The following is an 18860-nucleotide window of genomic DNA, read 5'->3' as shown; positions in this document are numbered from 1 at the left end:
CGTGGGGATCTTTGTTCTGTGACACGGCCTTTTTCCTTCCGAATTTATTCACTGTGTTTATTCCTTTGTCCTTCCCATGGGCAACCCTCCTTCGAGTGCGCTTGTCACTGGTGTTTGCGGGGACGTCCCAAACCCCATAGTTTGCCGGGGCCTGTCCTCGTGCGTGAGGGTGAACCAGAGTACGGCCACCCTGAGCTCAGGCTGCGGCTGCTCCCTCAGCTTGGTGACCAGTGGCCACCTCTGTGCTGTCTCCTCGCCGGCTTTGGGGACAATGACGCCGGCCTGGCAGGGCCTCCAGAGTCAAACCAGATCATTTGCGGACACCGCCCAGCACAGCCCAGCACACAAGTGTTAAAGTCAGACTTTTTTATTGTTTTCAACCTACTGTTTTGAAAACGATCACAGGGTAAAGTTAACACGACCGTGGGCATCCTTCACCCGGAACCTACTTGGTAACACCGGCACGTGACTCTCAGTGTCAGTGGGCAGAAGCGTGTCCGCGGCCACGGTGTCGGCAGGTCTGTCCTCCCGGGGCTCTGGGGGCCGGGCTGCCCCAGGCCTCTCCCAGCGCTGGGTTTGCCGTCAGCCTTTGGCGTTCATGGTCTTGTGGAAGCGTCACCCCAGTCTCTGCCTTCGTCTTCACACGTGTGACTCTGCACAAACGTCCCCTTTCTACGGGACACCAGTCACACTGGATTAGGGCCCACCTACTCCGTGTGACTGCTCTGAGCCAGCGCCGTCTGCAAGGCCCTGTTCCCAGCGGGGTCGATTCTGAGCCCGGGGCTGGGGGCCTCCCCGGGTGCCCACGGCACGTCCCGTCCGCCGCACGCAGCTGACGCTGGGACCCACGTGCGGGTCCGTCACAGACGCTGGGACACTCCGCTCCTCACACTCAGCCAGGTCTGCTGGAGACAGAGAGCTGCTCACGGCGCTCGCTCCCTCCGACGGCGGGGGGACCTGGGACTGTTGCCAGACCGGCTCCCAACACCCCCCCAACACCCGTCTACCGGGCCAGGATGGGCCTCTGTCGGGGCCGTGAGTCCGCAGGTTCTTCCAGTCTAGACCGGGCCCTGCCTTCTCTTTCGCGGCCGCTCCTGTGTCCGGAACAATCCAGGGATGTGTCCGGCATTTGCCCGAGGGGCGTTAGGCTTGCATCTTGGCCAGGAACACCACAGACGGGTGTCAGTCCCTCTTGGGGTGCCTGTCGGGGGACCCCATGATGGCGCCCTTCCCTCTGTGGTAGGTAATAGCCTGACAGTCTGCCGGGCGGTGCTTTTGGCTCCCCAAGATGGGTCTGGCCTAAATGAGGTGCTAGGCGGTGCCTGGGGAGTGTGCTGTCCGCGAGGCCGACGGCAGCCCCCTGCTGACGGCAGCCCCTCTGCGGAGCCGGCGCCCCCACTTCTAAGCTCACCTCAAAGGCCGGCCACGCTCACGCCCCCCCCTGTGCGGGGCATGGCCCTCTCCCACCGCTACACGATCCCAGTGAGAAGCTTGAGGGAGACTGTGAAACCCCACAAATATGACCGCACCCAGCCTCAGCCAGCGCTCATTTCAAAATATTTACCTTCTTGGCGGGACTCTAACAGCTAAGGCGGCCAGGAAGGCTCCCTGGAGGAGGTGGGAGGTGCCTTGGGTGGACGATCCGGGTGGGCTGGGCAGGGGCCAGACGGTCCCCCTCAGCCTTCCCATGCTGGGCCTCTGGGAGCAGGGGGTGCCGGGACAGGCTGGGGTGCGGAGTAGGGCACGTGAGCTCCCGGGAAGTCCTGGCCCTCGCCCCACCTGGCAGTAGGCGGGGGCCCAGCCAGACTGGCTGCCGTGGGTGGGTCCAAAACCGATGCCGGCGGCGGGGAGCCAGGGCCGGGCCAGCGGGATCCCAGCAGAAGGGCCCCCTGGGACTCACACAGCCAGAAAGAGGTGGGCCCTGGACCCGCCGCTGCAGGGAAGCAGACACTGCAAGGGTCCGTTCCACAGACAAGCACCTGACACTCCGTGTGCGGGGAGAGAGAGCAGCCTCCCCGCCAAGCTGGGCGCCCAGCAGCGCCATAGCTTTGACCCGGCCGGGCCCTCTGAGCGCGCCGGTGGCGCTTACCCTGCCCCCATTCTGGTGCCTAAAGTATCCTTTTGTGAACAAAGATGAAAGCTTTTGCTATTTCTCTCTACTGGATTCCTTCAAAATTCCGGAAGTATTTGTGAATATCCTTATCTTTATTTATATAAGTTCAATAAAAATATGCTGTCTCTTTACAAGCAGGATACAATTGGAAACACTGGCCATATTGCCAAGGATTTGACTGAAGTGTCATATTTAAGAATATGCATAAAATGCCAGTGTTCCTAGCCTTACAGTGAATGAGTAAAAATTGTCACTTCCTGGCAGGTCCGAGAACTTTAAGACTATAAGTAAAACCTAAAGCCTGCCTTGGTTTGGCTTCCTCCTCTCAAGAAGTTCTAAAATCTGAGATTCCTGTATGATCAACGTGGACAGAGAAAATCATGCTTCTAAGGAAAACTAAAGCACACCTGCTAGTAGATTGAAGCCCTGTGCACTGAGTTCAAGTCCTTGTATCTACCTGTGGCCTGGAATGGATCCTAAATCCCCTGATTTCCTCCAATATTTGGCTACAACTAAATCCTGCTAAAGTCCCCGGGATCTTGCCCACCAGCAAAGCAGGGATACTCCAGGGCCATTCATGGAACACGACCCCTATCCAGATTAACCAACTAAGAGAATTAAATATTCAGATTGGAGAGGAGTTAGATATGAAGATTGGAGGTGTGGGTGACACTGGGGCTACGCTGTCTATCCTTAGCCCCGACACACTGTCTCTGTGCCCTCCCTGGGGTTCTGAATTCATCTAGATGGTTGGAGTGGCCAACGAATCTATGACAGTTCCTAAATCTCTACCTATCCTCCAACTAGGACCCCTCGTGACAGCCCCCATACATCTCCTGGACAGGGACTTCTTAAAAACCTACCAGGCCCATACTTCCTTCTCCCAACTAGGGGAAATAACGCTTGAGTTATTTTCACCAGGAGACTTTGCCACTCAATGGCTTTTACCCAAATTCCCATCCATTCAGTTAGCCTCGCTAACACTACCCACCATGCTCCGTAAGAGCTACGTGGGAGTCTGGGCACAATCCAACACCGAGGAAAACCCTCAGGTTGTGAAGATGACAGTTGTGTACACTCCCGAGGACGCGATACACCCCAGGAGTCGACCCCAGTGAAAGAGCTAGATGGGGAAGGTTTCTGCGGTCCTGCATTGGACGAGGTTCTGCTTGGGATGACCGTGTGGTCAGAAACCTTTCCCATGCCATGAACAGAGCTACCAAAGCCACCAGGGCGCAGCGGGGTCCCCAGACGCCCTCGCCAGTCGTTGCAGCCCAGCCGCTGCCTGAGTTAGACCAGCCCCACCGCGCAGGTGGTGTTGCTGCCGCTGCCCACACTCCCGCCGCACCTGGGTCACGTGACAAACCTAAGATCTAGCGGCAGCGACGCTCTGACACACGCGTCTTCAGAAAGCCTCCCGGCCCTGGCCCGACGCACTGGACTCAATTTCCCTTTCTGAGCTGTTTCCAGGTCCCGTCCGCGCCCCACCTCTCGGGCCCTAATGACCCTCCTCTCATCTGGGCTGGGCTCGGCGTCCTCCCCACCCTGCCTCAGCCGTTCTCACATGCCTCTGCCGGAAGCCCCAGACTGCGCCGGCCGACTCTCCACAGCCGACCCGCAGCGGACGCGACCCGGCACTGATCCGTATTTCACAGGTGCTTGGGCGCTTCCCAGGCACACGGCTCGTGGCGCTGCCCGGCCCCTCCGCTGCCGCTGGGGTCCCCCGTGGAGTAGGGGGACCAGGCCGGCTGCAGCCGCTGCCCTGGACGGGTCTGGCTCAGAGGCAGAATGCGGACAAATTTGTACCTGAAAGCCCATCCTTCAAGACGACCCGAGCAGCCACAGGGTCTGATTTTAACATGGAGCTCAGGGGCCATTTGCTGACTGGAGGCCGCGCTCAAGCCGCGCCTGCACCGCACTAGAGTTCCTCAGAACCTGAGCATTGGATCAGCTTTAGCATGTCTAGAGCTCAGCTGCACTGACCAATCAGACTCAGCCACACTGACCAATCACATTGAACTGCATTAACCAATCAGACTCAGCTGCATTGCCCAAACAGGACTCAGCAACACTGACCAATCAGACTCAGCAGCATTGAGCAATTAGAAGTAAGCCACACTGAGCAATCATATTCAGCTACACTGACCAATCAGACTCAGCTGCATTGACCAATCAGACTCAGCCACGTTGACCAATCAGGACACAACCGCACTAACCAATCAGATTCAGCCACATTGACCAATCAGGACTCAGCCACACTGACCAATCACACTCAGCCGAATTGTCCAATCAGACTCAGCTGCATCGGCCAATCAGGACTCAGCCTCACTGTGCAATCAGACGCTGCCACACTGACCAATCAGGACTCAGCAGAATAGACCAATCAGACTCAGCTGCAGTGGCCAATCAGAACTCAGCTGCACTGATCAGTCAGACTCAGCCTCAGAGATCAATTAGTACTCAGCCGCATTTACCAATCAGATTCAGCCACACTGACCAATCAGATTCAGTCACACTGATTAGTCAGACGAAGCCACATTGACCATTCAGACTCAGTCATGTTGACCAATGAGGACTCAGCAGCACTGACCAATCAGATTCAGCCGCATTGACCAATCAGATTCAGCCACACTGATTAGTCAGACGCAGCCACATTGACCATTCAGAATCAGCCACATTGACCAATGAGGACTCAGCAGCACTGACCAATCAGATTCAGCCATATTGATTAGTCAGGACTCAGCCACAATGGCCAATCAGATTAAGCCACACTCACTAATCAGATACAGCCGCATTGACCAATTGGGTTCAGGCGCTGTGACCAAGCAGATTAGGCCACACTGACTTGGCAGACGCAGTCGCATTGACCATTCAGACTTAGCAGCACTGACCAATCAGATTCAGCCACACTGACTAGTCAGGACTCAACCACACTGACCAATCAGATTCAGCCACAATGACTAATCAGATTCAGATGCAGTGACCAATCAGATTCAGCTACATTGACCAATCAGGACTCATCAGCACTGAGCAATAAGACGCGGCAAAATTGACCAATCAGATTCAGCTTAACTGGCGAATCAGGACTCAGCCGAATAGACCAATCAGACTCGGCTGCACTGGACAATAGACGCAGCCACATTGAGAATTCAGATTCAGCCACTTTGACCAATTAGGACTCACCCTCACAGACCAATTAGGACTCAGCCACAGTGACCAATCAGATTAAGCAACACTGACGAATCAGATTCAGCCACACTGACTAATGAGACGCAACCGCATTAAGCATTCAGACTAAGCCATGTTGACCAGTAAGGACTCCGCAGCACTGACCAATCAGATTCAGCCACATTGACTAATCACATGCAGCCGAATTAAACAATCAGACTCAGCGACTTTGACCAATGAGGACGCAGCAGCATTGACCAATCAGATTCAGCCACACTGACTAGTCAGGACTCAGCCACACTGACCAATCAGATTTAGCGACACTCACTAATCAGACGAAGCCACGTTGACCAATCAGGACTCTGCAGCCCTGACCAATCAGATTCAGCCGCATTGGTAAAGCACGTTCACCTGCATTGACCAATCAGATTCAGCCACACTGAGTAATTAGGATTCAGCCCCATTGACGAATCAGATTCATCCCGACTGACCAATCAGAATTCAGCAGCACTGACCAATCAGATTCAGCCACACTTACTAGTCAGGACTCCGCCAAATTGACCAATGAGGATTAAGAAAAATTGTCCAATAAACTCAGCCCAGTTGACCAATCATGACTCAGAAACACTGACCAATCAGATTCAGCCGCATTGACCAATCACGTTCAGCTGCTCTGACCAATAAATCTGATCCAGGTTGACCAATCAGGACTCAGGAGCCATGGCTAATGAGATTCAGCCACACTAACTAATCATGAATCAGCCACACTGATCAATCAGATACCGCCACGCTGACTAATCAGAAGCAGGCACATTGAGCATTCAGGCTCAGCCACTTTGACCAATGAGGACTCAGCAGCAGTGACCAATCAATTTCAGCCGTATAGGTAAAGCATGTTCAGCCGCGCTGACCAATCAGATTTAGCAACACTGAATAATCAGACGCAGCCTCATTGAGCAATCAGTCTCAAACACGGTGACTAATCAGGACTCACCCGCACTGACCACTCAGATTCAGCCATACTGACTTGTCAGGAATCAGCCGCACTGACCAATCAGATTCAGCCACACTGACTAATCAGTCGCAGCTGCATTCAGCATTCAGACTCATCCACGTTGACCAATGAGGACTCAGCAGCACTGACCAATCAGATTCAACCACACTGACTAATGAGAAGCAGCCACATTGAGCATTCAGGCTCAGCCACTGTGACCAATGAGGGCTCAGCAACACTGACCAGTCAGATTCAGCCACACTGTCTAGTCTGGACTCAGGCACACCTACCAATCAGATTCAGCCACACTAAATAATCAGCCGCAGCCGCATTGAGCAATCCGACTCAGCCACGTAGACCAATGAGGACCGTACTCACCAATGAGATTCAGCCACACTGACCAATGAGATTCAGCCACACTGACTAAGCAGACGCAGCCGCATTGAGCACTCAGACTCAGCCACGTTGACCAATGAGGACTGAGCATCACTGACCAATCAGATTCAGCCACAGTGACTAGTCAGGACTCAGCCACACTGACCAATCAGATTCAGCGACACTCACTAATCAGACGCAGCCACGTTGACCAATCATGACGCTGCAGCCCTGACTAATCAGATTCAGCAACACTGACTAATCAGACGGAGCCGCATTGAGCATTCAGACTCAGCCACCTTGACTAATGAGTACTCGGCATCACGGACCAATCAGAATCAGCCACACTGACTAATGAGGACTCAGCCACATTGACCAAACAGATTCAGGCATGAGGACTAATCAGACGCAGCCGCATTGAGCATTCAGACACAGCCAGTTGACCAATCAGGACTCAGCAGCACGGACCAATCAGATTCAGCCACACTGACTAGTCAGGACTCAGCTACACCTATCAATAGATTCAGCCACATTGACTAATCAGACGCAGCCGCATTGAGCATTCAGATTCATCCACGGTCACCAGTCAGGACCGGGCAGCAATGACCAATCAGTTTCAGCAACACTGACTAGTCAGGACTCATCCACACTGACCAATCAGATTCAGCCACACTGACTAATCAGTCGCAGCCGCATTCTGCATTCAGACTCAGCCACATTGACCAATGAGGACTCAGCAGCACTGACCAATCAGATTCAGCCACACTGAGTAGTCAGGACGCAGCCACACTGACAAATCAGATTCAGCCTCACTGACTAATCAGAAGCAGCCACGGCCAGCACGGTGGCTCACGCCTGTAATCCTAGCACTCTGGGAGGCCGAGGCGGGTGGATCGCTCAAGGTCAGGAGTTCGATACCAGCCTGAGCAAGAGCGAGACCCGGTCTCTACTAAAAATAGAAAGAAATTATACGGACAACTAAAAATATATATAGAAAAATTAGCCGGGCATAGTGGCGCATGTCTGTAGTCCCAGCTACTCGGGAGGCTGAGGCAGTAGGATCGCTTAAGCTGAGGGGTCTGAGGTTGCTGTGAGCTAGGCTGATGCCACGGCACTCACTCTAGCCTGGGCAACAAAGTGGGACTCTGTCTCAAAAAAAAAAAAAAAAAGCAGCCACATTCAGCATTCAGGCTCAGCCACTTTGACCAATGAGGACTCAGCAACACTGACCAGTCAGATTCAGCCACACTGACTAGTCTGGACTCAGGCACACCTACCAATCAGATTCAGCCACACTAAATAATCAGACGCAGCCGCAAAGAGCAATCCTACTCAGCCATGTAGACCAATCAGGACTCACCCGTACTCACCAATCAGATTCAGTCACACTGACTAGTCAGGACTCAGCCACACTGACCAATCAGGTTCAGCCACACTGGTTAATCAGATTCAGCGATACTCACTAATCAGACGCCCCACGTAGACCAGTCAGGACTCATCGAAACTCACCAATCAGATTCAGCAACACTGACTAATCAAACGCAGCCGCATTGTGCATTCAGACTCAGACACGTTGACCAATGAGGACTCGGCAGCATGGACCAATCAGATTCAGCCACACTGACTAATCAGGACTCAGCCACAATGACCAATCAGATGCAGCTGCATTGACCAATAGACTTAGCTGCATTGAGCAATTAGAAGTAAGCCATAGTGACCAATCAGACTCAGCTGCATTGACCAATCAGACTCATCTGTATTGACGTCTCAGGACTCAGCTGCACTGGTCTATCAGACCAAGTCAGTGAATCCCTCATTTGTATAATGAACCTGACTGGAGCCTGGGCGGGAACTTCCACTGTGTAACCTGAGCCTTCCCAGTGCTCTCTGGAAGGGCCACCCTATCACACGGAAGGCGGGGTCTCTGGAATGAGTCTCTTTCCTCCAGATTCCTTTTTAGAGAGCTTCTGTTCGTGACACGCAAGCGGGTCCTAGTCCCACACACCTTCCCCCAGCTGTCCATACCCGCGGGCCCGCCAGGCCCCGCCCTGCACCCTCCCCAGACCTCCCGCTCAGGCTGCAGCTCATCCTTGCCCGGGCCACACCGGAGCTACTGGAGCCCCGAGGGCACGGACCTCTCTCTATCGGCAGTGGGCTGCATGGTTGCGGTGCCTGGCAGAGGCTGCCCAGCTCCCGCTCATCAAAGGGCCCATCCTCTGGCCCCCTGGGACACTGGGGAGCCAACACACCCCGGCTGAGAATCCTTGCTCAAGGCCAGAGACCCTGAGTCCCCACCGGGACCCCTGCTGGTGGCCTTTTGCGATGCAGCTTGAAAGCTGCCAGCTATGCCAGCTTCCTCTGCCATGTGGCGCCCTGCTTGCAACCCGCACAGCTCCCCACTGCCTCCTCCCGGTGTCCTTGGCTGGTCTTTGGAACATCCCAGGGGCCACTTCCCCTTGCTCCCCAACACCTCTGCTGCTTCCCGCCAGGACCCTGCTTGGCCAGGCCGGCGCCCTAGCATAGGCAGCTTCCTCTCCAGGGGCCTGGGCATCTTGAGGCTGGCAGGCGTCGGGCCAGCTCGCAGCCCCAGCACGAGGGGGGCTGTTGGCCTGCTGTGAGTTTACTGCATGTACTCGGCGCCTCCTGATGTCGAGGGTCAGTTGTCTGCCCTGCGGCCAGCCAATTACCACTAAGTCCCCGCCAGCCAGGGTCAGAGGCCCCCACGTGTGTCTCGAGCGTCTCTTGAGTTTGGCTTTTGTGTCCCTGGTGGATTTTGAGGTGCTTCGCAAGGTGCTCACAAGCAGGAGCTTTGATCGCTGCCATATTGCCTCAGCCCCCCGAGCCCCAGCAGTTGCCCACTCCAAACAAAATGATGGGGCACGTTGGGGAGGCTCAGGAACAGGCAGGGCTGGGACCAGGCAGGCGAGGCGCTGAGCTGGGTGGTTCTGTGCCCAAAACAGGAATCAGGCCAAGAGGCCCCTGTTCTGGCATCCAGGTGCTCGGGCCCCACGTGGCTCCAGTGAGAGGGCCCTGGCACTACCGCTTGAGGACAGAGCATGCCCTGGGCCAGGACCCTGGGAGGGGCTCAGCAGGCCCGAGGCTACGGGCAGCCAAACCCCAGGGCCAGGGGCCAGGTGTGCTGTGGGCTGGGTGGTGACCAACAGGGCTGCTCCTACCTTGGCTCTGCAGAGGGGGAGGGTGTGAATGGTGCTGCCTCTCCAGGGAGAGGCTGAACAGATGTCCAGGCATTGCTGTGGCCGAGCATGACCGACCGCCCACTGCCAGCAGCCCCAGGCCACCTGGAATGAAACTCCAAACCCCGGAGTCCCCCGGCAAGAGAGGGGAGTGAACGCTGAGGGAGGAGTCAGACCCTGCAGAAGGGACAGAGAGGGGCCTGCAGGGCCCGGGGGGTGGGTAGGAGCCCCTTAGGCCCTGCACAGTCCCATACCTGTGGATTGGGCACAGGGAGCTGCCCAGGAGCCCTGTGTCCCCGAGACTCCTGCACCCCACAGCCACACCCCACCCCGCTGCCAAGTCAGCGTCCTGACACCCTCCTGGCCGAAAGCAGTAGCCCAGTGCCTGGTCAGCCAGAGAGGCTTCCAGGAGGGAGAGCTGCCCCCCTCCCCACCCCACTGCTGCAGAGGGCGGAGGGGTAGGACAGGTGTGGACACAGGTCCCCCAGCTCCCCTCTCTGGGCTTTCTGGGAGGCTTGGCCCTACCAGGGCCTGCGCCACACCTAGCTGTGTAGATCCCGCTGGTTCAGGAAGGCCCTGGGACTTTCTACCAGGTTCACATGGTTGGGGAGGACAGTGGGCCTCTGTGACCATCCTTTGGTAAAACTGAGTCAGTTCCATCCACGGAGCTCCAGGGCAGGTGGCACTCCCAAGATGTCATGTGGTGTCTCTGTGCCACCCAGGTGGCCACACCTCCTACTTGCCCCCTCCCTCCTCTGCCTGTGTGTCCATCTCCGCCTCTTTGTCTCCCCTGCTCTCTGTCTCTGTCTGTCTCTGTCTCCCTCACTCTCTTGTCTTTGTCTCTCTCAGGAGGTGCAAGGCCAGCCACAGAGTCCAGAACCTGACAGGCAGGGAGTGGGCCCGGCCCAGCCAGCTCAGGTGTGAGCAGAGGGCAGGGGAATGGGCACCCTCGAGAGCCGGCCTCCTGCGGGGACCTCTGAGCTCCCAGCTGTGCACAGAAACCCTGGGCAGGGAGCTGAGCAGGGCAATTGGGGATCTGGCCCTCCAGTGAACACCACTGGCAACTGTTCATGCCACTGGTAGAGCTGGTGTGATAGCGCCCAACAAATTCACGTCCACCAGGAACCTCAGAATAGGAACTTATTTTAAAATAGGGTCTTTGTAGAAGTAATTAAGTTAAGGATCTTGAGATGGGGGCCCTAAATCCAGTGACAAGTTTCCTTATAACAGACACCCCAGGAGGAGGCCCCATGAGGACAGAGCAGAGGAGGAGCTGGCAGCCACAAGCCCAGGATGCAGGGAGCCACCAGACGCTGGAGACAAGGAAGGGTCCTTCCCTGGAGCCTCCAGGGGGCACATGGCCCTGGACATCTGGCCTGCTGGCTGGAAGACAGGAAGCTCCTGTTGTTTAAGCCACCCGGTTTTCCAAACACAACTTCTGTGAAGAAGTTTGTTCACTGATGGCGAATCAGTCCTTAAAAACTGGAAGGTAAATCCATGGAAGTTGTCCAGGTCCTGTCAATGGACCAAGCGCCCAGAGCAGGGTCAAAGGGCGCACTGGTCAGGTGGTCATGGCTGGTGAAGGGCCACTAATTCCCAAACCAGGATCTAATTTTCCTAGCTGAGCAAGGCCCTATGCCACTATTTTAGGTGATTTTCTAAGTGCAGACTGAGCTGACTGCCTGCTAGGAAATGACACACCTGCCATCTAAAATCAATTCTGTTCCCAGACAGTCAGGACTGGTCTTCATGAGCTGGCTGCTCCTGGCGTGGCACCTGGGCCCTGTCCGCAGCGGGGCCGGGCTTTCCGGGGGTGCTGCACGGCCGGCCTGGTTCTCCTCTGGGCAGGGGACTCGCTTAGCTCCCTGGACGGTGACTGCCTGCCTGCCTGTCCTGGATTAATTCTGCTCCCGAAGCCGAGGCCACCTCTAGCTGTGATTCTACTGATAAAATCACTGAATTTAGGTCAAGAGCATTTGTACTCATTTTGGAAAATGGACCAGTGAGTCACCTTTTGACTAAAATGGTAAAAGGAACACAACCAGGGTGAACTTTTCACTACCTGGTTTATATTGCCAATACTAACTTCCAGAAGGCAAGTGCCCAGGGCTCCATGGGCCACAAAGAAAGCGCAGCCAGCCACAACGGATGTAAAAAGAAACTGAGTCACAGGACTGGCCTGGTGTGACCCCACCCGTGCGCGCTCTCCTGCTCTGTGCCTTGCCTGCGCTCTGGAGGGGACTTCTCAGAACAACAAGAGTTAGGGTCAGTCTGGGCGGTGGCTGCAGAAGCTACCCCAGAGGGGCTGAGAGCAAGCTGAGGCCCGGCCACTGTGGGGGCCATGCTGCCCCCAGGTTCCCGAGGCGTCAGTGCTGGTCCTCGCAGGCGGCACGGCCTGTTGGACGCCAGCACCACTCACCTCTTCTCCGGTTCAGCATCCGATCGTCCTCTACTGCCTTTGTGGGTCTCGATCGCGAGGCCCTGGGCTGCGGTGTCACCTGCAGACAGGTCTTCGCGCTCTCTTGCTGCTCTGTCCCATCTCTGTGGCTGCCAATGATGTTAACTGTTGCTCCTGGGCGTCCCCGGTGCCCGGGCATCCGTGGGCTGGATAACAGGCCAGTGAGGACAGCCTTGGTGGGTGACTCAAGTGCTGGAATGTTCCACCTTCCCATCCTGATGCTCCCACGCAGGGACACGGCATTGCCATGTGACCTGGCAGGGTCTCCTCTCTGCCCCCACAACCTGAGAAGGAGCGGCTGTCTTCATTTTCTCACCTTAGGTCTGGGCGCAGGTGGCTCCAGCGGTCACCCCTGCCGTGAGCCTGTTCTCAGCCCCAAGTGCAGTTCCTGGGGACTCAGGGCGCCAGGCGGCTGGGTGCCGGGAGGCCTCTGTGGGCCAGGGAAGCCCTGCGCATCCATATCTCCTTCCGAGGGGCTGGGGGTGGAAGATGGCCACCAGCTGCCCCTGCCGCAGGCCCTGCCTTCCTGCCTTCCTCAGTTTCCCTTCCTGGAAGGCTCCTTGCCCGGACTCCCCTCTCCCGCCTGTCCTGTCCCGTCCACTGCCCACCCCTGGTCTCCAAGCGGGTCTGAGGCCACACCTGGTTCTGGCGAGCAGTGGGGTCCCGGGGTGTGCTCCCTGGTGAGGGCTGTCGTTGGGAGTGTGCAGATGTCCTGGGGACACCTGCTTGGGACACCAGCTCCGCCCTTTCCCTCTCACTTCCTCGGGAACAGTGAAGGAGACCTGCGGGGCTTCGTCCCTTCCAGCCTCCAGGTTGCCCGAAGGAAGGGCAGGCACACCCGGCACCCTCGCAGGGCTGGGGCCTCACTGGGGTCCGAGACCCCGTCCCAGCAACCTTCTGAGCCAGGGAGCAGCCTGAGGTGCGTGTTAGTGTGGCTGCAGGAGGCTCCCAGGGGGACGTGCAGCTGTGAGGGGTCTGGCCCCACGGTGCTGGGATGGGTGGTGCCATGTGGCTCAGACACGCAATGTCGGAATGAAGAAAGGGCTCCCCGAGGCCCTGCGGTGATCGTGTCGCCCCTGAGTGGGGTCAGAGAGCAGCCCCCAGCTCCACGGGGCAGAGGGCCTCGCCGCCAGTGGAGCCCCTCACGTGCTCCAGCCACCCCCAGCCCAGGCCTGGCCCCTCCTAGGCCACCATGGCCTCCCCAACACCCCCGTCCCTCCTGGTGGGTGTGACAGGCCGTGTGCAGAGTCACACGGCTGTGGGGACCCGCCCCCCACTGGCACAGCCGCCTGGGTCCTGCCCAGCCCCTCCACGCGGCCCTGGCTCAGGCTGCACCGCCGCATGCCCAGCGGGCACCAGGCGGGCTCCGTGGGAAGCCTGTGCGGCTGTGGCTGGGCCTCGGCTGGGGCGTGGGGAGCCCACGGTCCTCGCCCTCGTCCCAGGCAGGGCTGTGGCGGAGCCGCCCCAGGATCCTCCCTGGTCTCACCTCTCGCAGTCATCCAGCACTTTCCAGACATCTCTGATTTCCTTCCTAAGCAAGAGGGGTCACTTCAGACACCTCATTCGCCCAAGCCAGGTGCCCGGTGGGGACGGCCACGCATCGGTCCTGGCCACACGCACCCTGGCATGGCTCACTCGCCACTTGGGCCGGCCTGGCCACGGGCACTGAGGCTGGCTGCCCCTTGCCCCCTCGGAGCCGTGACTGCTCTGTGAGTGGTCCCCACGCTGCCCAGAGGCAGTAGAGGGACCGGTAGTAGCCGTGGCAGCTGCAGCCTCTTTCCTGTCACCACGCGCTGGGGGCCAAGCCCAGCCGGCGTCGCGGGGGAAGGAGTCAAGAGAGCACAGCCGGGACTGACACCGCAGGGCTGGGCCAGCACCTGGGGCCAGCGGGGGACAGGACTGGGGTGGACAGGAAGGTCACCTTGCTGCGCCTCGGGCAGGTGTCTCAGGTCTTGGTCTTGGTCGGTGCCTCCCCGGGAGGAGGCCGCTTTCCCAGGCGGCTGGAGGAGCCGGCGGGGCCACGGGGGCAGCGGGGTCTGCTCCGCTCTGACCGTCACTCCGGCACCAGCACACACCAGGGCTCGGGTCTGCAGCAGCTTCAGCCTGCGCTTCCTCCTGCACCTCGGTTTCCCCACGTGTAAATCCGGACCACGGCAGAGCCAGGTGCAGTCTGGGGGTGAAGCGGGCAGGTGTGGGCTCTTTGTCCCTCCCGGGACCCGCAGCTGTGGGCAGGAATCGCCACCACTGGTCACATGGGCCGAGATGGGGGCTCCTCTTCTCCTGTGTGCCAGAGAGCACATGTGAGTAGGTGAGGGTAAGCGTGAAAGGGTGTGAGCACGCGTGGGCGGTGTGCGTGTGTTTGAACACGCGTGGGCGGTGTGCGTGTGAGTGAGCACGCGTGGGCGGTGTGAATGTGTGGGGGGGCGGTGTGCATGTGTGTGTGAGGACAAAGGACAAAGGTTAGGGGCGGGGTCCTCGGGGGCTGGGTCCCTTCCCCTAGGGTTACCTGCCCCACACTCCCTGACCTGAGGGGCCTTGCGGGACCCCAGCTGTGCAGTGACAGCTGTTATCTGGTCTGCTCCTCAGAAGAGTGCCCACCTGGCATACCTGCCCCGTCAGGGGTCAGTCACTGCAGCCCTGAGTGGCCGGCAGAGCCCCTGCCCCCCACACCCCTGCGGCTCCTGTTCCTGTGGGGGGAGGTGCTGCCCACACTCGTGAGTGTGTCCACGAGGCAGCGTCCTTGGCGGGAGAGCAGCCACCACCACATCCTCATGCAGGGGGTTGGGATCGTGAGGCCCCGTTGCCCTCACAGGAGCGCGATGGCCCTGCTGAGGACTCCCTTCCCCAGGGTCCCAGCTCTGAGCTTGTCCTGAACGCAGGGCAGAGGCTGGGCCCTGAGCCTACCACGAGGACCCACTGCCTCCAGGTTGGGGTCTTCATCCAGCCCCCCGTTGGCCCCCCAGAGCAGAGCAGACGGGCCCAGGGCAGGGAACCGAAGGGGCAGGGCCCAGGTGGGCAGAGCTGGGACGTGCGCGGTTGGGCCCTGCACAGCCCTCTCTGGGGGCCTGGAGCCTAGAGGGGAGGGGGAGGCTCCTGGGGAAACAGGGTTGGGGACAAGCCCCGAGCCTCAGGTCTCAATGAAGTCGAAGGAGAGCGCCGGCCCCGAGGGCCCTGGCGCAGGGTCCGCCCAGGATGCTACCGGGCTGAGGGAAGTGGGGGGTCTCCCCGGCTGCCCAGCCCCTCCCTCATGCTGGGCTCTGCTCCCTCTCCACCCCTCAGACGCCCCGACAGGCCCCTCAGCTTCTCCCCCGCCCGGCTCTGGGTACCCAAGGGGGCCAACGCCACCGTCACCTGCAGCTTCGCCAACACGTCGGAGAGCTTCGTGCTGAACTGGTACCTCATGAGCCCGAGCAACCAGACCGACAAGCTGGCCGCCTTCCCCAAGGACCGCAGTCAGCCCGGCCAGGACCCCCGCTTCCCCCTCACGCAGCTGCCCAAAGAAGGCGACTTCCAGATGAGCGTGGTGGCCGCCCAGCGCAATGACAGTGGCATCTACCTCTGTGGCGCCATCTTCCTGACCCCCAAGACGCAGATCAAAGAAAGCCCCCGCGCAGGGCTCACGGTGACAGGTGCGGCCCCCGAGACAGGGCCGGGGGTGGGCGCCCCCTCCACCCCCGCAGGAACAGGAGCCGCAGGGGTGTGGGGGGCAGGGGCTCTGCCGGCCATTCAGGGCTGCAGCGACTGACCCCTGACGGGGCAGGTATGCCAGGTGGGCACTCTTCTGAGGAGCAGACCAGGTAACAGCTGTCACTGCACAGCTGGGGTCCCGCAAGGCCCCTCAGGCCAGGGAGTGTGGGGCAGGTAACCCTAGGGGAAGGGAGCACGCAGAGGGTGCCCCCGAGGACCCCGCCCCCGAGGACCCAGCCCCCGAGGACCCCGCCCCTAACCTTTGTCCTTTGTGCCCTTCCAGAGAGAGCTGCGGAATCTCCCACACCGCACCCCAGTGCCCGCCCAAGCCTGGGGGCCAGTTCCAAAGCCTGGTGGTCAGTGTCACCAGCGTCCTGGTGGGTGTCCTGGTGCTGCTGCTACTGGCCTGGGTCCTGACCGCTGCCTGCCCCAGGGCCCCTCGAGGTAACAACTGCCACAGCCCTGCCTGAAGCATCAGTGCACAGTGGTGGTGTAGGAGAACAGTGACGGGTGGCCCTGGAAGCAAGCACCTGCAGCCCTGTGTCCCCAGCATGGAGGGACAGACCAGGGACAGCAAGCCAGCCTGGAGCCTGCTGCTGCCGTTCTGGACATGGGTGACGAGTTCACAGGGACACATACCGTGAGATGGGAGGACCGTCAGGGACTCCACCCAGCAGGGCTCAGTGGCCGGGGGGTGGGGGTCCAGGTGAGGGTGGGCAGGCTGGCGTGGGGCCCGCTCCCCCTGGAGACGGAGAACAGCCCAGTCAGGGCGGCACACACTGATGTCAGGGTGTTTGGACATCGAAGAATAGATTTCCAGGACAAAGTTGATATATTATTTAGTTACTGTTAGTTGCAGTAAAACTGCCCCAAAATGTAGCCGCTTAAAACTACACCTGTTCATTCCTCAGCAGTTTGCGTGGTCAGGAGTCCAGCACCGTGGAGCGGGGCCTTCCACACAGGGTCCCTTACGAGGCTTCCACCAGGTGCCCGTGCGGTCACCTTCTCACCTGTGGGTGGGGATCTGACCCTGAGTCCCCTCAAGGTGGGGCCAGTGCAGGTCCTCGTGGGCCGCTGGCCAGGCGCCACCTTCTCCTTCCACTCCGAGCCGCGGGGGCTCTCCTGGGGTGAGAGGCACCAGGGCGACAGCCCATCGGAGGGAGCGAGCGGGAGGCCAGAGAGCTCCAGCCAGGGCAGTGCGAGTCGGTCTCCTGGGCTACTCTCCCTCTAGTCCCAGCACCACCTCTGTGTCCTGTTCCTGGGGCTGCAGTCGCTAGGCCCTGCCCCCACTCCAGGGTGTGGGACCACAAGGCCATAGCACCCAGGGTGGGCTGTTGGGAGTCACTGAAGCTTGGGGGACAGTCACCCCAGTGAGTCCTCAGCTCGACATGGTGAGGACCCAATCCTGTGGGATGGTGTGTGCCACCCCAGGTGTGTGCCCACCAGAGGAGAAAACCCGCTGGCTGAGTCGGGTAAACCCAGGGTTTCCCAGTTGCTGGAGCCAGAGTGAGCATCCAGTCACACTGGGGGACAGTCGCCCGGCTCAGCAGCGCTCTGGCCTCAGGTTCCTGCTGGAAGGTCTGCAGTTTTGCGGCTCTCTCTCACCCTCTGCCTAATCAGGTCAAGACACTGACTGCCATGTGAATTGTATTTAACTCAGGCTAGTTTTGAGCCCAGGTCTGTGTGAAGCAAAACCCTGCAGTTGGTTCACGAAAATCTTGATGTTCTCATTGTTACAACTAATACTGACAATTTAATTCAAAAAATGTGGGTTGAGTTGCATATAACCCATGCACAGAAAACAATAAAAAATAAGAAATTAGAATGGATCGTTTAGTTTTAATAAAACACCATGGCCCCAGGGAAATTTTTTTTTTAGTGTGGCAGTCAGGTGTTAAATGTTTCACATGGAACTTACCAGGCAGAGCACAGCATCCAGGAGGTTCCAGGGCGTCCTTACCATCTGGGTTTGATGGTATTTGTGCAAATCCAGGCACAAGAACGAATATTTTAAACAGAATATAAACAAGTGCAAGCTTACGTGCTCAAGCCATGACACAGGTTCTGAGGGGCTGTGGAAGAAATGAGAGCCCGGGAGTTAATCAAGACAGACAAATCAGGCCCAAGAACAAACCTTTGCAGAAACCCTCCAGGCCCAGGCTGAGCTGCTGGCCGGGCCAGGGCAGCGCAGGGCCACCTCCATCTGCTCCCTGAGCTGCAAATAGGCTTCCATGGCTGGCCCTCTTCACTATCTAGAAAAAATTATAAACCATCTGTTCTCACATTCGTTGGTGTTTAGGGGAAGAAAAAAGTTTGGCTTGTCCAAGGAAGCACATGGCTGCAATAGGCACAGGCCCATTTTTACCAACATTGCTCCTTTATTTATAAACACGTCTCACGCCCTGGGGTTCTTCTGCCCCTGCGGGACGCAGAGACCGAGCTGATGGCACTTTCCAGGGTCCAGACTCACCTCACGGGCCTGCGTCTGCTCTGCCACCAAACCCAGGGGGTCGGCCTGGCCTATGCTGTCCACACAGAGAGCCGAAGAGTGGGGCCAGGAGCACTGCCGGGGGGGGGGAGGAAGGAAGATTTGATGCGAGTGATGTCAGCTGGAGCCGGGAGGGGAGGGGAGGGCGAGGGCATCTGCAGCGGGCCACGTTTCGTGGGGCTGGAAGGCGTGGGGTCTGCGGGCGTCCTGTTGGAGAGTGGGCTGCTGGTGACGGTGTCGAGTCGCCGGGGTCCTGTGCAGAAGTTGGTCAAGTCTGCTCTTTGGGCTGCCCCGTCTGAAAGGCTGAGGTACTGGGGAGAGAACAAAAAGTGCCTTAGGGAGGGGTCACTGTGCAAGGCCGAGTACACGAGCACCCGCAGGGG

At 58.5% G+C, this 18860-nt stretch overlaps 2 long non-coding RNA genes and 1 pseudogene across 3 annotated transcripts in view; 1 reads left to right on the top strand and 2 right to left on the bottom strand.

The window, feature by feature from the left end:
- Positions 1–18860, bottom strand: part of LOC138401135 (uncharacterized) — a 101052-nt gene that overhangs the window by 59477 nt on the left and 22715 nt on the right. The gene's annotated exons all lie outside the window — the stretch shown is intronic.
- LOC138400939 (uncharacterized) lies at positions 352–18793 on the bottom strand. The gene is made up of 3 exons (XR_011236399.1): positions 18460–18793; positions 17908–18061; positions 352–902 (listed from the first exon to the last, which is right to left on the bottom strand). It is a non-coding gene; the product is annotated as an uncharacterized lncRNA (long non-coding RNA).
- On the top strand, positions 15440–17633 carry LOC138401117 (programmed cell death protein 1-like; annotated as a pseudogene).

Source organism: Eulemur rufifrons, chromosome 20, assembly GCF_041146395.1.
Source record: "Eulemur rufifrons isolate Redbay chromosome 20, OSU_ERuf_1, whole genome shotgun sequence".
NCBI lineage: Eukaryota > Metazoa > Chordata > Mammalia > Primates > Lemuridae > Eulemur > Eulemur rufifrons.
Note: the sequence above shows the minus strand (reverse complement) of the source record. Positions and strands in the feature narration are given on the sequence as shown.